This window comes from Periplaneta americana, chromosome 1, assembly GCF_040183065.1.
Source record: "Periplaneta americana isolate PAMFEO1 chromosome 1, P.americana_PAMFEO1_priV1, whole genome shotgun sequence".
NCBI lineage: Eukaryota > Metazoa > Arthropoda > Insecta > Blattodea > Blattidae > Periplaneta > Periplaneta americana.
The window spans coordinates 115,542,959-115,564,375 of NC_091117.1; the positions used below are offsets into that span (position 1 = coordinate 115,542,959).

At 34.3% G+C, this 21,417-nt stretch overlaps 1 protein-coding gene and 1 long non-coding RNA gene across 6 annotated transcripts in view; both read right to left on the minus strand.

Moving 5' to 3' along the window:
- The window catches only part of LOC138700063 (uncharacterized), a 1,616,191-nt gene that overhangs the window by 553,296 nt on the left and 1,041,478 nt on the right, over positions 1-21,417 (minus strand). The gene's annotated exons all lie outside the window — the stretch shown is intronic.
- On the minus strand, positions 3,302-9,074 carry LOC138700044 (uncharacterized). 5 transcript variants are annotated; one of them, XR_011332162.1, is made up of 5 exons: positions 8,404-9,074; positions 7,283-7,439; positions 6,543-7,182; positions 6,146-6,353; positions 3,302-5,908 (listed from the first exon to the last, which is right to left on the minus strand). It is a non-coding gene; the product is annotated as an uncharacterized lncRNA (long non-coding RNA). The 5 variants fall into 5 exon arrangements; XR_011332164.1 differs by having other exon boundaries at positions 6,543-6,665; positions 6,932-7,182; positions 7,283-9,074; XR_011332161.1 differs by having other exon boundaries at positions 6,543-6,668; positions 6,932-7,182; positions 7,283-9,074.

The window sequence follows — 21,417 nt, forward strand, 5'->3', positions numbered from 1 at the left end:
CTTCATGAAATTTTAGGAAATCTTTTTGGAATTTTAGATACATCTGTAGTCGCCATATAGGCTTAGCTTTACTGATAGAAATCTTAGCTCTTTGAGGCGAAATTTTGTTGAGCATTAAGTGTTACAATTTTTAAAATAGTATAAAATGTATTACAATAAGTATTTTGGAAATCTCAAGACAAGATGTGATAACAAAAAAGAAAACGGAGACGCAATGGGTTCAGTGTAGCTACTGTTTGATTTGTTATCATGCTAAGTGTCAATGATAAGTGCTAGATGACTTACTTGCAAGAATTGTGACAGAAGATGGAACACGGCTCCACAATTTTTGACCGGAGACAGAGGGAGACAATGGAGTGGCATCATGCAAATTCACTAAAGAAATAGAAATTCAAAAGTACACCTTGAGCAGGAAACGTTATTGCTACTGTGTTTTTCCATTCAGAAGGACTCTTGCTTGTGGACATCATGCCACACGGAACCACCATTAATTCTGACGGGTATGTTGCAACTCTCAAGAAACTTCAAGTTCGACTGAGTCGTGTTCGACGACATCGGGAGAAGCAGGATGTTCTGTTATTGCACGACAACGCACACCCATATGTCAGTCACAAGACCACAGACCAGATCAGAAAATTCGGATAGACAACACTGAAACATCCGCCTTACAGTCCTGAACTGGCACCGTGCGATTACCATCTCTTTGGTAAACTAAAGGATCCCTTCGCGGAACGAGGTTAGAAGATGACTCCCTTGTGCACGCTGCTAAAGAGTGGCTAAGACGTGTTGGTCCAGACTTTTACCGTGCTGGTCTACAGGCCCTCGTTCCTAGGTTACGTAAGGCAGATGAAAGGGACGAGGATTATGTGGAAAAGTGACATTTTGTTCCTTAAGGATGCATCTACATTCTGTGAAAATAGCAAAGCTGTAGGATAAAAATATAATTTTTAAACAAACGTTATGCATTACTTTTGGAGTTACCCTAGTAATATAGGCTATAGTAAAGGCCGTAATAAAAGTGTTCACCCTTTCAGGGCAAAGAAGATCCCTTTTCAACTTCAATTTTTGCTTTGATTTCATTCTTATTATGTGTTGATATGTATTTCTATGCTTTCTTGCTATGAATATTAGACGGAATTACTATGTTTGAAGTCTTGTAACAATAAATGAGAATTTCATATGACTTTAATGAATTTTTCCACAATTCTTCTACGTCTCACGAAATTATCAATGCAATATCACGAAATTACCAAGGTTATCATGAAATAACCAACCTTTCAGCTTAAGTTGTAAAAGTGGTTTTTGGCACATATTCCAGAAGGTATCCAATCTTTTATGTCTCCAGATTTGTACAGCAAGTTATCGTCTTTTAGATGAAAAAATCGGAATAAGGCTATATTTACACATTTGCATTTGAAATTAGTTTTCATGAAATTATCACGAAATTACCAATGTTTACCCCATTAATTGCCAAAAGGTCAGTACCGGTAATTATATTGTTTCTAAAATCGTCACTTTCTGTAAAATATAAATTATTAATTTACAAAGTTACTTATTATTGCTATTCATTTCACACCACCTCATTCTATTGCCGAGATCAAGAAAGCAGAAGCCTCTATCTCCATGCTCCCGAAGTGCCCTTATGGCATATGAAGGAGCTACCTTTACCTTTATTAGTATGCATTTCCACTCCTACTCCATCCCACAATTTCACAATAAGATATGGGCTTTGTGGTTGTGTTGAACCTGATTTCAAAATTTGTAAACATTGATTATCCTACCGAAAAATTGTTTTTAGAACTTGAAGTCTTGAAAATACATCAAATTTATATCAATGCATTATTAAATTTGATATATTAAAATCACACATATTTCAGATCATATACTCACAAACAAAACCAAAAGCATGAATACAATACGTTTGTTGGAACCCAAATATTTAACGAGCTCTGCTTTCAACCAAAGTACTAATATCTGCCCTAGAATTTATAACAAATTAATAAAGAAATACGCAAATTTATTTATCTCCAACAGTTTGAAAATTAAAAATCTATGTAAGCAATTCGTTATGAGTAATGATTAATTTTTAGATAGTGTTATGTTGTAATTGTTGCGTCTACATTTATTATGTATTGAATCCTACTCTGAGCATGAGAACACTCTCTTTTAGGGGCGTGCTATAGTGAGGATCACGTAAGTTCAGTTCCCAAACAGCAAATATTTCCGCCTTGTCAGTGTTGCCAACTGTTACCAGATATCACCACATGTAGTAAAATCACGATCCTATGTACTGAATGACTTCTTTACTCACCGTACTTTACCTTAATGTTGGAAGGTTATTCTAAATAGTTTCAATAATAATGAGAAATGTATTGCTATGTTCTATTCTTTTATTCCTTTACATTATTATTAGTATTAGCATTAATAGGTTACTAGACGTAAATATACAACAAAGTATAGTATATAATATTCAAGAATCAAATCTGTTCCAAGACCAATTAAATTATTGTCACTTCACTTCAAAGATTCCAGCGTACATATACTGTACTTCCTAAAGGTAGATAAATTAATAACCAACTGACTTTTGGTTGGAATTCGAATGAACTTCTGATTATCTTTTGAAATTAGTAAGGAAATGGATAATACAACTAGGCTAAAACTGAAATAATAATAAATCAACTTACAAAAATAATTTTGGTCCTTAAAAGCCATAAGTAATTTCACTTCTAGATACCTTTTTAAAGATTTCATTTGTTTGTAAATTGCTTAATAATGTTACACTTACACTTATTATTTCTGGAACTCCACGTCTGTCATTGAAAAAATGTATGATACATAACTGTGAAGTCTCTGTTTGGCTCTTGTGTCCTAAATTTAAATAAGAAAAAACAAATGATTCAAGAAATGTGAGCTGGTGAAAATTAAATACTCAATTAATAAAATAATTACTACCAAAAGAGTATTTTATTAATTCTATACAAAAGATGGATTACACAGAACAGATGGCCAGAAATCATAGATTTATACACAACATACAGCATGAAACGATCATCAAAAAATGCTTTTTGTACACAATAACATCTTTCAAACGAAGTGAAATAGCCAATAAGTTCAATAAATATTATGCTAATAAGTAATAACTATAATTAATAATTATCTACAAGCTGTAAAAGGGAATAAAATAGTATATTGTTGAAATTAGGGGGTATGGTTTATTACGTGTATTTATAATTTTAATTACTTTTTCTACATTTAATTATATTTTAATTTCTATTAGATTAGTTGGTGGTGTGGATGTTAGTTTTATCTGTGTACGTCAGACTATTAAGGAAAAACTGAAAGAAATATTAAATCTACAATCTACTTTATATAACAATATTTAATCAAGAACTGAATATTACTATTCATTTAATAACATAAGACCCAAAACATCTCCAAGTCCAGACAATACACATGCTGATTTTCTTAAATATGTTGGCAAACAAGCAAACTCACTACTTTTATTTTGTAATCTCAACTAAAATACAATATCTGTCTGGAGAAAATCTATCATAACATCAATTTTGAAAAGCAATTATTCAACTAATATCTTTTCGAGTTATCGACAGATACCACTTACCAGTATGATAGCCAAAATTATGGAAGAGATGATTTCATAGATTGAATTGGTTCCTGGAATCTAGTAACTAACTTTCATCTTATTGAGTTGACTTTAGAAAATTACATTCAACAAATGGACAGATTTTAAATTTTAGTGAAGATATTAAAGATATTTTAAACAGAAAACAAAACACCTTAGCAATTTTAATTTATTTTCAAGGATCATATGGCTCTATAAATATAAATCACTTAAGAAATTGCAAACTTAGGGTGTCCATGATAAAGTGTTACATTGGGTCAGTGACTTGATTATTTGATTCATTGTCACAAATATGTAAATAGAGACAGATTCATCTGGGCTTCCCACATTGTTGTTTTCAGGAATACATTTTCCAATATTAATGTCGATGGTCTAACTAAAGAAATAGGTCTTATGATAATCTCATCATTTGCAGATAATATGGTTGTCTAGAACAAAAAATCACAGTCCACAAATATTAATAAACTGAGCCAAAATCCCAACAGACTTTTTGACTCTACTTGGAGAACTCAAACTTGCTCAATCAAGGGAAACTTTACTAATAAAACACAATCCCAAGTTATTTCAAAATGAATAGTATATAAGTTAACTTTAACAGATGATGTTAAGAAATGTGATACTTCTCCAGACATTTTAAAAATCATTAGAAACGATAAATGATCTGGTCAGTGAGTGACTACATACAGTATTTTTTATAGATAGATCCTGTTTACCAAGCCATAGATGTAGTGGTGTTGTAGTACAATACCAGTATATTCCCTTTTACAGGGAATTATATTCAAACACTTGTTTGCCCCATTTTAACCGTGACAATGCTTTTTAGTTTTTTAAACTTTCTGGTTATTGTATTGTGTTTGTGTTTAGTGAAAGATTTTAGATAAGGGTGCAAATAGCCATAGTAGCTGACGCTCCCTTTTTAAACGCCACTAACTAACTAACTAACTAACTAACTAACTAACTAACTAACTAACTTCAAACACTGACTAATTTTGATAGTGAAAATTTAGATACACTTTTAAGCTTACAAAATCTCCAGTATCAACTTCATAAATCTGAGAAGGCTGTCATACTATCAGACTCAAAATCAGATATTCTTGCTGCAGTATTGGACGTAACAGCATGAAATCTCAATATTTTACAGTGTTTTAATATTTTAAGCAAAATGGTCTAATTACATCGACGACTGGTACTTCTGTGGATCCATGAACTTTATGGAGTGGGAGGTAATGAGGTAATTGAAAGGTAGCAAAATTACTGTAAGGTTATCTATACCTGCATCTTACCACACTGTTAAAAGAATAACAAGATCAGAACATGACAATGTGGTAACAAAAATCGGAATGATTCTAAAGCAAATGAAAAAATTGCAATAGGCCATCCGGCATCCGCTCCACGATGGAGGAAAATTCTCAGAAGAAACCAACTAATCAGACAAAATGGGGGATCCAAACTACCCTCGAGTGCAGCTCTGAATTTTCAGGCCAACGAGTCTACCGACTAAGCTACATTGGTGGCTCCACTAAAAATATGAAGTACATGGCACTCAGATTATTAAATTGACAAACCTAAACAATTATTCATCAGTTAAGCTATAAAATATAATACATAGCAAGCAAGTTAATTCAATTTAAAAGTATAAACAATTCAATCAGTTGAAATATACAGAAATTGATAATAAATATCATGCAAATTACTTCACATTACAAGCATAAACAATTCATCACTTGTGGTATACAGCCTACTATTTAATTTATAGCACATACAATTCATCAGTTAAGCTATAGGCCTACAGTCTACTATTGAATTTACAGCATATATAATTCATCAATTAAGCGAAACAAAAATATAGTACAATACATAGTAAAAAATAATACACCTAATTTAATAACTGAACTTCTATGAAAATCTACAGTGGCAGTACTCATATTATCACAGGCCATGATTGTCTCAAATATTTACAAAGAACTGATATTTCAGAATCTCCCCATGCCATTTCTGAAATCTCAATGAAGATATGGATCATTGTCTTGACTGTTTAACTTTACACAGCTTTCAATCATCTGGTTAAATATTGGAGTGCAAGATAACAAATGACATCAACTGCTGAACACTTGGTATCAATCAACCAACAACTTCATTAGATTAAAGGGGAAAAAAAAACTGAAAGAATTAATTGTATATAGACACAACACATAAGACAAGGCCGCTTCAGAACAGTAATTGGCAAGGCTCTGTTGTTTTAGGATTCTTATGTAGATTCAATTTCACCTGAAAGAAAAAAGTAGCATCTATAAGTATGCCTAATTATGAGAAATAAGAGAAACGGTTGCAATAGTAGTAGTAGTAGTAGTAGTAGTAATGATAATAATAATAATAATAATAATAATAATAATAATAACTGCAAAGTATGGAAATTAATATTGAAATATAATATCAAAAGGTGATTTCACACCATCAACTCTTATCATTTAGTACAACAAATCTATTATATTCAGTTGCAATCACCAGTAGCTGTTCTTTCCTCCATTTTGTTGTTGGCTGATTTTTCACAAGTCTGCTATGATATGCAGCACTATCCATGACAATAACGCATTGCCCTAATGTTCTCAGGTCAACAACTGTGTTTGCACCCACTTCTCAACTACAGGGCTATTCATAGCACTATGGTAGTCCTGACTTTTCTTTCAATTGCATGAAAAAATTAAATCAGCACCTGCAATAAAAATTATACAGCATTTAAATAAAGAAAATAAAACATAACATAACATAACATGACATGAGATCCTCTTTGGTGAAAGGCTTTCCCACGTTTTTATTTAGTCACCAATTTTTATATTTTTTACCCTGATTTAAAAAATTACTCTTGCCAAATTTATGTAAAATATAAATCAATATAACTTACCGAGTATAAATCCACCTTTCGTTCCGGCATCTAATCTTCCACCCTCATTTGTTGGTCTATGAATAACACCATTCATGTCACTGGAAACTTCACCTGGTTTATTTCATGAATAAGTGGGTGATCCTACTTAAAAAAAACAGAGAGAGACAAGCAATTCACATTGACACTCTAAGAGACACAAAAATTTTAAAGACAGGAAAACCGTTCAAGAATTTTATAACTAACCTCTAGTTATAATATGAAACTATTAATTGCAAAACATGTTGTTCCCACTTGAATTCATTACTAGTAGCCTATATTAATTGCAATTTCATATTCCACATAAGTGTTAACCTATTTGTTAGTAAAAAATTCAATCACTCAATGTCTCACAATACATTGAAATTTACCATTCATAAAAATCCAAGTCTCATCCAAGAATAATACGGGTTTAGGGTTCTCACGCTCCACATTTCTTATATATTCTCTTAAAAACGAATAACATCACTTTCTCGTACATGTGTATAAGGATCCCCTTTGCTCCATAGAAATTTCATCTCTTTCAAAATTTTTTTCACCGATGATAAGGATACTCTAAATAAATATGTTTCATAATCATCATTCATATTTTCCAGAACTTTTGCTGCTGTTAGTACTTCCCCTGTAACAGTAAATGAAAATTATGCCATATTTTTATACATATGATTAATATCAGAATTACATTGCATAAATCAACACAATAATTCCTGTAACTTCCCTACCTTTATGTAACTTGTCATAAATAAATCTCGCAATTGCATCTTTCGTAAAATCATCAGCATCAGTCACTGGATGTTTACGTAGTCTATGTTTTCCTGGTGTCACAAGTGGGGTCCCCTTCTGTGAATTTCTCACATTCGTGGCTGTAGTAAAGCCAAGCTGTAATAACAAACAATAACATAACACTTCTAAAAATTGTTATATCATAAAATTCATGCATGATACCAACATTTGCAGCTATATGAATAGAAAATGATCAATATGTCAGGTTGGGTCTACGATAGGTTTAAGTAGGCTAATATTTAGGTAATTCTCCAGAAAAGCTACATCAAAGAAGGCATAATTTTATTTTGTTTAATTGATTTCTGTGATATTTACATAGTGATGAACACGTGGTTTTAGTGCACAGCCACAAATACTTTCAGCACAAAAATCCTTTGACACTTACCTGTATATTCTAATGCATTGTTGTAGTCCCTCCCTCAAACTTGTTACTAATTACCAATATAACATGCGAGAGGTCCATGACGAAGAGAAATGGTTAGTTTCCCAGTAGTGCGTCCTCGTCCTCTCGAGTGTTATATCTTAACAAGTACTTTGGGTGGGGTAGCTTTTCTGAAGAAACACCATATTTAATGTTACTTAGACCAGTCATGAATAAATTATTCAGCCAGAGTCAACGTTCCTATGCTTTATAGAGTATGTTATATAGTTATTATATAAAACTGAATTATTTTTAAGCACCATAACAGGCCAACATTCATGTAATATTTGCTGCAATATCAAGTTAATAATTACAATATGACTTGTATTTTCTTCGGCCGATGTGGCATGTAAATTGTGATCTGAACGGTTAATTTAATACTAAAAGAGAAAACTGGAAATTTACTTTCGTGCTGTTTGATTATTTGTTCGTCTAATTTGTAAATGTATTTAAGCTATCACCTACTGCAGTATTACAGTATCTTAAATGTATTTAGTTTGGCAATATGAAAATCACTGACTTGATTAAACATCTAGGCCTAACTTAAAAATTTGTTTTGTTTGACCACAATCATGAAATTATTAGTGCAAACTCCTAAAACTGAATACCACTTTGAAATGTATGCTTAAGAATACTTACTCCTAATAATTTTCCTATTCTGGTTGTAATTGCTGTCTCCGTTAGCGTAATTCCTTCTTCATTATCTTCTTTCTTCAACTCATTATACACGTGAACTACAGATTTCTGAAGCGTACTCTGAATGCCACACATTTTCTTCCTTGGAGGAGTCACTGCAACACTATTTCATTTTTTTGACATAGTAATAAAAATCTAAACACGAAAGAAATTCATTAAAATTTGAAATAATATTTCTATCCATTACCCACGTGCATTATCACGCCCAAGTATATTATATTTATTCGTACTTATCTGACTATTCTTGAATTATAACCACAACGCAACACATAAAATAACTATTATGTATTAATATTAATACTAATATTAATTAATTATTAATAAGTTCGAATTTCACTATCTTCCAGTAACCGGCTGAGAAATCTAGTACAATTTTAATTTCATGGAACTCCAGTACCGGCAAATATTGTCGATATTTGCCTCAGCTGCCAACATACCAGTTACAAAATCACTACCATTTATAGTATTTGTCAGTATCGAAATTCGAAACGAAGTTGGCAAAAGAAAATTCAACCTTCAAACTAGAAAATCACCATAATCCACTAGCATTTGTAGTAATGGGGGAAAAATGGTTAGGTTTCACCCTTAGGGTATCAAGTTACCTGGTCTTCCCTATAGAATGTTGTAAATTTACAATTTCTTGGTATTGTATTTTTCTGGCAATAAACATTATTATTATTATTATTATTATTATTATTATTATTATTATTATTATTATTATTATTATTATTATTATTTGAAATTAATCTTTCCCAATCCATTATACGCGTCGAAATAATGGGCAATAGGCGTTTAGCACGTGGGGAAGTTCTACGGACGCATGCGCAGTAAAGAATTTAGGTTGTTGGTAGCTGGAAAAATGAGGTGATCATTCTACGAGCTACAAACGAGCTAACAGTCTACGTAGGAGTCTATCTACAAGGCCTCGTTTTGCACGTCTCCATTGCTTAATGTTCGGGCATTCCTTCCGACTAGGTAAACCGGTCAGGCTACCAAATACCAACCAGGCTCCGTCTTGCACGTACCCTAAGGTGTGCTTATATCACATGTAAGAATGTAGTGAGTATGGAGTAGAAATATAATTATTGCATCCAACTGCTGTTGTTGCACTCGAATAATATGCTGGAGGTATATGGCCGAACACATGCAGAATAAAATAATATAACTAAGAGATTTAAGAAATATTTGACCTCATGTTCCAATCTTAGCAATATTAATTTACCTCAAACAAAATTTTCTTCCTTATCGCTATGTCTTTTTATTATTATTATTATTTTTTTTTGTAAAGCCAATTGAAGAAAGAAATAATGGGATGACTGCATGTCGATTCTATATGACTACTCAGAACGCACCATGTCCTTGAACCTAACGCTAACGACATAATCAACCCCTTACTACCATTGTTCCGCACATTGAGGTTTTTTAGTGCGACGAAATTATAGTGCTCATAAGCGAGTATGCTGGAGTATTGCGTCAGCCATTATATCGATGATAGAAAAATATGAAGGAAATATAGTTCTAGCTTCATTGCGATGTCGTTGTTTGTTTTTTAGTCAACTGTCCGAAGACAGGTCTGAACCTCACAAGTGACACCAAGAAGACACCATTTATGAAACAACTAGACAAGAAATAATGAGGTGGGGTGGCCAGTTCTTTTCTCCCTCCATTGCATACATCGCTGACTAGCTACATATTACACTAGTCAGACCTCAGATGCATACAAACAATTGTTCTTCCTCTGGCACATATCGTCAAGTGTGATGTACTGCCTGATAATAGATGTACAGTTGTCAAAAGAAAACGTGGCCGCTCTTTAGAAGCCAAGTTCCCTTCGGTTTTCTTCGCTACAATTCGGAGACAGGGGATGTTACATGTTGTTGGACCACGTTTCCTGATATCTACAGTTATAATTAAAGTATTCTGTGTGTTACTTGATGGTGTAATGGTAGCGTTTTGGCCTGGTGCTCGTGAGGTCTTGCGTTCGAATACAACTTAGTGCTTTAATGTCCTTTTTTGTTTTGTTTTTAAGAGAGGGAGAGAAAATATACATAATTGCTCCCGTCTCTTGTACGATTATTTTAGTAATTAACATCAGGTTCATGAATGTATTATGCCATGATTTTATCATTATTTATTATGAAATTAGAGCTGTAAATGGAAAGGAAAAAAAAAAGATTTTATTGTCAACAAAAATATCGTTCGTCGCATAAACAAAACAAAATTACAGGCGTTGCCTTAGAAAATTCTAACAATTAAGCGTTCAAAAAACAAAACAAAAAGCCACGATTGAATATTTAGTCTATCTTCCCCACATCTCGATCACGTCTTGCAATCGGGTAGGCATGGAATCGACTAGAGTCTTTTCAAATAGCGATTGTTCTCAGCCACGACATTCCAAGCATCCTGGACATACAAAACTGTTCTGCCCATGGGCATCTCTTTCACTGCAAACCCAGCATTCCCCAATCTTTCCTATTTTCTGCCTTCCTCTTATTCTCCACACATGATCCACATAGTATCTTAATGTCGTCTATTATTTGAGAGGGTCCCGACAAGAAAGTGCCAAGCCACATTTTTACACTTTTGAGATAATGCAAGTTGAATGTTTGATCAAATTCCCAAATCACAGAAAAAGTTAAATTTTGATTCTATAGATATAATTAATTTCCCTGATACATTTTTAATGAAAATATGAAATATATTATACATATTTTTTATTATTTCATATTACAAATTTATATTTTAATGTATAATGTATACTGTTTTGTGGCTTGACACTGTCTTGGTCAAAAGAATTACTAATTATATAGTGTGAAGTTTCATTGACATTAGAAATGTTATATTTTAAACTATTATTCACCATTTTTAAGACAGACAAACTTGATATTAATTTCGTTACTTCTCAAAAGACAAACAGTAACCTAAAATAGAGGTTATTTCAAAAGTCAGTTCAAATATTAAACCCCTATAAATATTGTAATATTTGAGATAGGGAAAAAACAAGAACTTCACAGTGTTGGGCAAACAACGGGGTTTACAAAACATTGGGAAGATGTCCATCGTTCTCATGTTCAACGTACAGCATTCTGTCTGCGACACCATGCATAGCATTTTGCAGATAATATCTTGGAATATTGGCAATTTCTTACGGGACGGCATCTTTCAGTTGCAGTAGGGTTGTTGGATATGTCAGGAAAACTCGTTCTTTAAGGTAACCCCACAACCAAAAGTCGGTCGGATTGAAGTCTGGAGAACGCGGAGGCCACATTTATGGGAAGTGCCTACTGATGACTTTGGTCGGAAAACGAACCTCAGTTACGCGTGTTAACTTCACCAATAATTTTAGTAGGTTATTTTACGACGCTTTATCAACATATTTTTATTGGGTTATTTTACGACGCTGTATCAACATCTAGGTTATTTAGCGTCTGAATGATATGAAGGTGATAATGCCGGTGAAATGAGTCCGGGATCCAGCACCGAAAGTTACCCAGCATTTCCTCGTATTGGGTTGAGGGAAAACTCCGGAAAAAACCTCAACCAGATAACTTGCCCCGACCGGGATTCGAACCCGGGCCACCTGGTTTCGCAGCCAGACGCGCTGACCGTTACTCCACAGGTGTGGACATCAACATCTTAGATTATTTAGCGTCTGAATGAAATGAAGGTGATAATGCCGGTGAAATGAGTCCGGGGTCCAGCACCGACAGTTACCCAGCATTTGCTCATATTGGGTTGAAGGAAAACCCCGGAAAAAACTCAACCAGATGACTTGCCTCTACTGGGAATCGAACCCTAACCACCTAGTTTCTTGGCCAGACGCGCTAACTGTTACTTCACAGGTGTGGACAATAATAGAATAAGACAGACTTACAGTAAACGGGGAGCGTTACTACAGCATGTTACAGAACTTCGTCATCCCTAGCCTAAGGAATCACGATATGGAAAACAATCTTCATGCAAGATGGCGCTCCACCCCACATTTTTATCTCTCCAAAACAGTTAATTACGCAGGTTTTTGGCGATCGTATCATCAGTAGGCACTTTGCAACAATGTGGCCTCCGCGTTCTCCACATTTTAATCTGGCCAACTTTTGGTTGTGGGGTTACCTTAAAGAACGGGTTTTCCTGACTCATCCAACAACCCTACTTGAACTGAAAGATGCCATCTCGCAAGAAATTGCTAATATTCCAACACATTATCTGCAAAATGCTGTGCATGTTGTCGCAGACAGAATGCTATACGTTGAACAAGAGAACGACGGACATCTTCGCAATGTTTTGTAAACCCCGTTGTTTGCCCAGCACTGTGATGTCTTTGTTTTTTCCCTTTCTCAAATATTATAGTATTTATAGCGGTTTAATGTTTAAGCTGATTTTTTAAATACCCTATACATCTTTCATATCATATTCCTCATCATCACCATCATCTTCAGTTATCAAGTTGAGGTAAAAGCCATGGTGGATTGGGGGGGACATATTCCATTACCTTCATTACATCTGTAAGTTTGATTTTCTTTATTTTCAGAAGTCCCAAATTTTTCTGTCTACAATCATGGTACTTGCGTTCCCTTTCTTCCAAGAAACCTCTTCAAACTCCATATTCATTCTACTGTTGTTCATTCGTCCTCTATGATTTTGAAGACCGTCAAAGCTCATAAATGATTTTTTTCCAAACTCTCACTGACCTTCCATTAATTTTAACTCTGAAGATAAAAGTATATTGTTTGTAGCAATTTTCTGGGGAATTCTTCTTGTACCTTCTCTTTATATGACCGGCCTCAATACTGCCGAAGAGAGACCCGCTTCCTCAATGCAGGTTGTTTTTCAGGACTATTGAATGAAGCTCTGCCGTGAGCTAACTCTTTTTCTTCTTCTTGTGGCAAGATAGTTCTATTGACATCTTGAAGGAAATGTATTACTGATATAGTTGAAACAATATTTTACTAATGATTTTTTTCTTCCAGAAATAAAATACCATATTATAAAAGTCAAATTAGTTCATATGTTTATACTACTCAGAAATCTACTTGATGGCAATTCAATAATATGGTAATGCACTCATGTAAATATGAAATATTAAGACAAGAGAATGCGAAGCAACATATTGCAAACATTTAGGGCAAGAAAATGCCAAGCAACAATTTTAAATTTAAGAATATCAGGACTCACATAAGGTAATAAAAGGAACAAAACATTAGACATTAATGGACAGTATTATTACTTTAAATAAATAATGAAAAAGCAATTAGAAACATATTTTATGAAATGAGATGCCTACTTTGTCCAAGCAACACATCTACATTCAACATTCTGAGGGCAATATAATGCCAAGCAACACTTAACTATATTTCAGTTTTTGATGTTCATTCTTCTTCAGAAAGTGGCAAATATTCAGAATCAGAGCTGGAATTACTTCCTTCATCATTTGATTCATTAGAAAACTTCAGCTTCCCGTGCACCATTCTCTCCAAACTATCTTTGTTGCTTGACATTGTCTTGCAGTTATAGCAGATGCATGAAGTATTAGGGTAAGAACATACAACGGATAATAGAGCCATATGTTAGGTTTTCTCCAGAAACTCTTGATATCATAATTTTAAATGTATTATTTCCCATGAGATGGCATGATTAGTTCAATTTGGCCAAAAATGTGGCTTGGCACGTTCTTGTCGGGACCCCCTTTTTGATATCTTCTTCTGTCCCGAACTCTTCTCCCATTCACCATTCCTTCCACTTCATCCTTCAGTTGGCAGTTTCTTCTCAATCAGTGACCCAAACAATTTCTTTTTCTCTTTCTAATCAGTTTCAGCATCATTCTTTCTTCATCCACTTTTTCCAACACAATTTCATTTCTTATTGTCTGCCACTTCACACGTTCCATTCTTCTCCACATCCACATTTCAAATGCTTCTAGTCGCTACTCTTCATTTCTTCGTAATGCCCATGTTTCTTCCCGATAAAGTGTCACACTCCACACAAAGCTCTTCACTAGTCTCTTCCTTAGATCTTTTTCCAGAGGTCCGGAGAAGATGCTCCTTTTTCTATCAAAAGCTTCCTTTGCTCATGTTTGTAGTTTATTTTGGAAGGGATAAATGCGGTAACTTCTCGTTGCTTTCAGCACACCACTGTCTCTTTCGCATCTTAAAAGATCTCAGGGGGCCCAAGCGTGGAGGTGAAGAGAATGGATTTCACTAATTGGGCCCTCCGGACTTCACCGAAATTCACAGCAAGGGTTAAATATTAGTTCTATCAGGATTTTTGACCCGATCAGAAACCAGGAAATCCCAATTAGCCTTAGTCCCATGCATCCTGGACGAGCTTCTACAAATCATCAGAAAATCTTGAATTTGGATTGGGCTAATTTCTTCGCAAATGTGTCTATACCTGTGCCCTCGTAGTTCAGTCAGAAGAACGTCGGAATTTGGATGTCAATGTCTCAGCTTCAATTCCTCGTCACTCCTTTTCATTTTATTGTGTTTCAAGATAGTATAATATAATAATATAAAAAGAAAAAACTAGTAACATTATAATGCAACTGTATTATTCCAAACCTAATATGAAATTTATGTTATTTATTCCGCTAAAGAACGAGAGCGGACTATAAATGATAACTTGAATATTATTCGTATCGCTAAAGAACGATAACAGAATATAAATGATACACATCAGTTTGTTTCATTAAAATAAGATATTATATAATATATAATTATTTAAATAAAATAACCTATTTTTCAAAGAATAATGGTTATTTATAATATAATAACTACTTAAATATAAAATAAAGAGTATTTATATCGCGAATGAACAGTAACAGAATATAAATAAGTAGAATATTTTTATAACGCTAAAGAAGGAAAACAAAAAATATATATATTATCTTGAATATTATTTATATCGCTAAAGAACGATAACAGAATATAAATGATAATTTGAATATTATTTATGTTGCTAAAGGAATATAACAGAATACAAATGATAACATGAATATTATTTATATCACAAAAGAACGATAACAGAATACAAATGATTATTTGAATATTATTTATAGGGCTTTCGCTAAAGAACGATACCAGAATACAAATGATAACTTGAATATTATTTATGTCGCTAAAGAAGGATAACAGAATATAAATTATAATTTGAATATTACTTATATCGCTAAAGAACGATAAGAGCATATAAATGATAACTTGAATATAATTTATATCGCTAAAGAACGATAACAGAATACAAATGATGACTTCAGTATTATTTATATCACTAAAGAACGATAAAGGAATTTAAAAAATTATAACTTGAATATTATTTATATCGCTAAAAGAACGATAACAGATTATAAATGGTAACTCGAATATTATTTATAACGCTAAAGAACGATAACAGAATATAAATTATAATTTGAATATTATTTATATCGCTAAAGAACGATTAGAAAATAAAACGAATACTTGAACAAGGGCAGAACTCACAACTTTCTAATCATTAAGCGAGCACTCTACTACTAGTCTAGGGGACTCCGGTATGGAATAATTCCATAGTTCCGGAACTGCTTCTACAAGCGCATGCATCGTGTAATATCGCCGTGACCCGAAGTGGACTTAAAAATATTCGGCTTTCACGAGTGCGGCCAACTTTTTTTTTTTTTTTTGACACCTGTACATATCAGGCAGAACCTCAATCAGAGGGATCATTGTGATTCTATGATTTAACCCTTAGAAGCCGGAAGACTTATGCCACTGTTGCACGTAAATGCCTAACTCTTAACCAGGGGTTCGTATATCTGCATAATCGGGTAAAATCATGTTGCGTTCGTTAGCCGAGCGGTTTAAGGCGCACAAGATATGTCCAGTCTACAAATCGTACCTAAGATCACAGGTTCGTGTTTCCGCGAATGCAGCGAATTGAGCCTGTGGTAAAGTATGGGGTAGACCCCATGTAAAGCTATCGGTTTAATGGTACGCATGGAAGCTGACGGAGTTTAAGTTAACTGCAGTTGAAATGATTTTGCTCCTTTTATAACAGAAGAAAAAAAGTAAAAAAAAAAAAAAGTAAAATTTGTTTTAATGAAGTGTAATGTCCTTAAAGTTATATAAAAATTTAAAAATAACAACGTATTTTATATATAACATACACTTTATAACCATATTACATTACGTAATGACCATAATACCTTCTGGCCACTATAATGGACACACTGCTGCTAAATGTTAATAATCTGTTTTTGTGGCATTACGGAGCATTGAAAGAGTTTTAATATTTATACATTGTCTTGCAATGTATTTATGAAAGTTAAAGTCTTCAGTGATAATGTTGAGGGTCACTGACATCGTGTCATCTGCTAAAAGAAGAGTTCTCAGATAATATTAATACTACGCTATGCGGTGTACATACTCTGAGTGGTTTTCACTTGGAGTCATATTTGCGGTTAATCTACTCTGTAAATTTAAAAAAGAAAAGACCTGCAGATCTCTTAAGAGATTCCTGCCACGGACACCTGTTTATTGTTAGTGTAATACAAAATTGCAATGTGCACTCCACTTCAGACAGGAAGTCGCGGTGACTGGACATGCTGAAATGGAGCGAGACAAATTTTGGCGAAGAAATGTCTTGGAAAACGGTTCTTTGAATGGCCGAAATTGTTATGTGGGGAGAAAGATATTGAAATTTAATGTCAGTGTGATAGTGGAACTGTGCAATGGATCGAAATGGCTAACAATAAAAGTTTTCTTAGTGGTCGTCGTAGAGCTTCGTGCTCGCATGCTATGTTGTTACTTGCATTGAATGACGTCAGTATTGACCATATCTTCAAACTATACCTATATCCGGTTTTTTACAGAATGTCCAAGATAGTGCTTTAGAATTTGAGAGCATTATTACTATCTGTCGTTATGCAGTGCAAGATAAGCTTCTCCGTTCAGGGTTTGAATGTGTAGAATTTGTCATTTGCAGGTTATTGTACATCTTGTTCTACATTCCATAGAAACATTCAGCAATGTAGCATGTATGTAACGTCACGTGTTTCTGATCTTCCATTTGACAATTTCTTGCCTATAAGATAAGAGCTTTCGGCTTTAGATGCTTTCTAAGAGTTCTGATGGAAACAATCTCTTCCTTTGCAGGATGAAACTCTAATCCTTACGGACCGCAAATAGTCTCTATGTCACCTGAACAACTCGGCTACCGCAAAATACTAGCCACACATAAGACTATTTAGAATTAATGTACGAAAAATATGACAGCTGTAAACATATTCGGTAACAATTTTTTTATAACTTTTGTGCAATGTAATTCAATTATTGAAGTTCTCACATTGTTTGTGTAAAATGTATGTTATGTTATGTTATGTTATGTTATGTTATGTTATGTTATGTTATGTTATGTTATGTTATGTTATGTTATGTTATGTTATGTTATGTTATGTTATGTTATGTTATGTTATGTTTCGCAGATAACACGTCGCCTTCTAAATTGCTGTTTCTTGTGCAATTAACGACTTAGTCGAGGGAATTGCGAGACAGTGTGAGCGGGTTGGACGTGTCACAAGGTAGATGTGGGGCGATGACTGATATACGCGGAAACGGAAGTAGGTGCCGCATGGCACTTAAACTGCAGCTCCCACAGGATCTGCTGCTGGTTATGCACTAACATAGACACCCACCATGGGAGCCCAGCTTATTGCCGGTTGTGTTATCGTATAGATCTCATACAGTCGCTTACGGAAAACTAACTTCCTTTAGTATACACTACTTACTATTTACATTCTTAATATTCCTATATCAAGTTTTGTAAAAGAGCGAAATATTTATTTCAAGACTTCCACAAAAAGAGAAAAAAATACGCATTTTCAATCGTTGTCCTCGCTGGTCTCTTTGTCACCAAACACAAGGTTCCTGGATTCAAAGCCGTGCGTCCCCAGCCGGAGTTCGGGGAATGCTATGAAATGACGACGAAATGGATAAATATTGACGGAGTGATATAGATGACTAATAAAGGGAAACGGGAGAATTCCGAGAAAAGATTCAACTGCGACCTTGTCCGCCACAAATGTCACTATGGATTTTTCAACGAAAAACCCGAATCTTGGCCGAGTCTCGAACCCGGACCGCCTTCGTGACAGATCGGAGGCTTGACACTCAGCCACCGAAGGGGACCTTAGCAACAGTTAGTGAGGCCAGAGTTATGTGTCCTATTTTTTATGGCACATGATAAAATGCTGCTCTTAAATAACAGTAAACAAAATAAAATAAACTATTGCATGTCACTGTTCAAGAACAATTGAAGTTTCATTCCCGGGTGTAGAGTGTGAGGCAGGAATAGAGAAGGAGGAGAAATAGGTAGGCCCTAGCGTTTACATTAGTTCCTATATTCCTTAAGTCTGACTTCGTATAATTTTTGCGTAATAATATGATATAAACAATACTAAATATGCTGCTGATGTCATGCGTATAGTTATTTAAAGATGAAGACTCTGAAAACTTGTTTTAAAAAGTCTATGTAAAATGAAATACATAATTTCATTATGAAAGAATGGAATAAACATCTGAAGCTTCGTTTCAATTGTTTCATTTCCTTTCCTACGGCAATGTTTGTGTAAAGAAATAAACAAATGTATTCTAACTATTCTTGTATAGATTACTGTGTTTCTTTGCAGATTTATTCCTCGAAGCAAAAGTTTTCTTCATAGTGATATGATCTGAATTTAATTTGTATTTCAGTAAAAATTCTTTCTTTGTTCTTAATGTCTGGAATAAATTGTGTAGTCTTTATTAATCACGTAGTCTTTTAGTACTTTGACATTTATCGTAATTGTAAATTTAATAGATATTATAATTTTAATTGTATTCTTAATATCGTGGTTGTAATCCTCTGGTAGAGGAGCAAAAAAGGCCTGCTTCGTGAATGCAATAATATGTTACGATACAATGTCGGGAAGCGCTTTTTACAAAAAGGAGGAAAAGTTAAAAGAAACGAGGAGAGCGAGTTTTTCAATTTCCGAAGTAATGTAATGCACTTCACACACGTGTATTGTACAACAATTTTTGCACGATCATATTTTTAAAATTGCAAATACTGGTAATTTATGTATCAAAGGAGAAATAAAGATGTTTATAGCGAGGGCTATGGGTTTGTTGTCGAGAGACTCTGGCCCGAAGTTGCAAATAGCCCGAGGTATAAACATGAAATTTCGCCAAGAGTTCATATATTATTTTGTGGCGCACTAGTCAGTAATTGAATAAATTAAAACTTTTGAAAAGATGAATGACGATGGAGCGGAGAAAAATTCTCTCCGGTACCGGGATTCGAGCCCGATTTTTCAGCTCTACGTGCTGACGCTCCATTCACTAAGCCACACCGGATTCCAATTCCGATGCCGGATTGAATCCTCTCAGTTTAAGCTCCACCTCTTAGTTTCGCTTTAGTGGCCAACCCTCATGCACTGTGTCACAGATGTGTGATAGTGGCACAATGTCCAACACACTAATGTGCAGAGGTGCACTCATTACGAGTGACATTACATTGTGGCACTGTCACACATCTGTGACACAGTGCATGAGGGTTGGCCACTAAAGGGAAACTAAGAGATGCAGCTTAAACTGAGAGGATTCAATCCGGCATCGGAATTGGAATCCGGTGTGTCTTAGTGGATAGAGCGTCAGCACGTAGAGCTGAAAACCCGGGTTTGAATCTCGGTGCCGCAGAGAATTTTTCTCCGCTCCACCGGTCCTTCGTTATATGATAACGCAGAATTCCTGCAAGAAAGTACCATATGTACTTCCGTACATAGCAATAATTTTGAAAAGGCTTTTAAGTTAAAATTTGCTTTGTGTTGTTCTCTTGTGTAGCGTGTTTTGTTTGGTATCTAGGGACTGTGTACATCAGAAAAAAAAAAGAATACGTAGAATAAAAATTATTCGTTGAGGGAGCTTTGGTTTACTCATGAACTTTGGTTACTGTAGGGTGTTTGAGAATAAGGTTCTTAGGAAAATATTTGGGGTTAAAAGGGATGAAGTTACAGGAGAATGGAGAAAGCCACACAACGCAGAACTGCACGCATTGTATTCTTCACCTGACATAATTAGGAACATTAAATCCAGACGTTTGAGATGGGCAGGACATGTAGCACGTATAGGGGAATCCAGAAATGCATATAGAGTGTTAGTTGGGAGGCCGGAGGGAGAAAGACCTTTGGATAGGTCGAGACGTAGATTGTAGGATAATATTAAAATGGATTTGAGTGAGGTGGGATATGATGATAGAGACTGGATTAATCTTGCTCAGGATAGGGACCGATGGCGGGATTATGAGAGGGCGGCAATGAACCTGTGGGTTCCTTAAAAGCCATTTGTAAGTAAGTAAGGGATTTTTTATTAATTCGTATTAAATTTGTTTTTAGTGATTGGTTAAATGTATTTATTTTACTTATTTCTGGTTGAACAATATTTATGGCTAGTTAGGAGCTATTATGCGTGATGCTATTATTTCTTCGTTGTTAAGTTACCGGTCTCTGAATTAAAAAAAAACTATGTTCTGTTATGTTGCAAATTATATAGAGATGTGTTGAAACCAAAATTCCTTCTGGAAATATTTTTTTTTGGCCCTCGTTATTTAAAAGTTTTTTAGGCCCACAAATTTCTAATGGGCTGTGTTACATAATTATATGTATATCGTAATCATGGAGAAATTGGACAATTATAGACTAGTGCTCCACAAAATATACATTGTATTTAAAATTTAGAGAACAAGAATAATTGATAATAATTCGACGTTGTTAACATTAATTTTCAAATAAGTAATATTCATTATACACAGTGCACTGTGAAAAATGATTCCTCGTGCGAGAAATCTGAGCATTGTTTATTCAAAGTAGGTAGCTTCCTCCTGCACTATACACTGTAAAGTTGTCAAAAGAAAAAAAAGAAAAGTGGCCGCACTCGTGAGCAGCGAATATTTTCT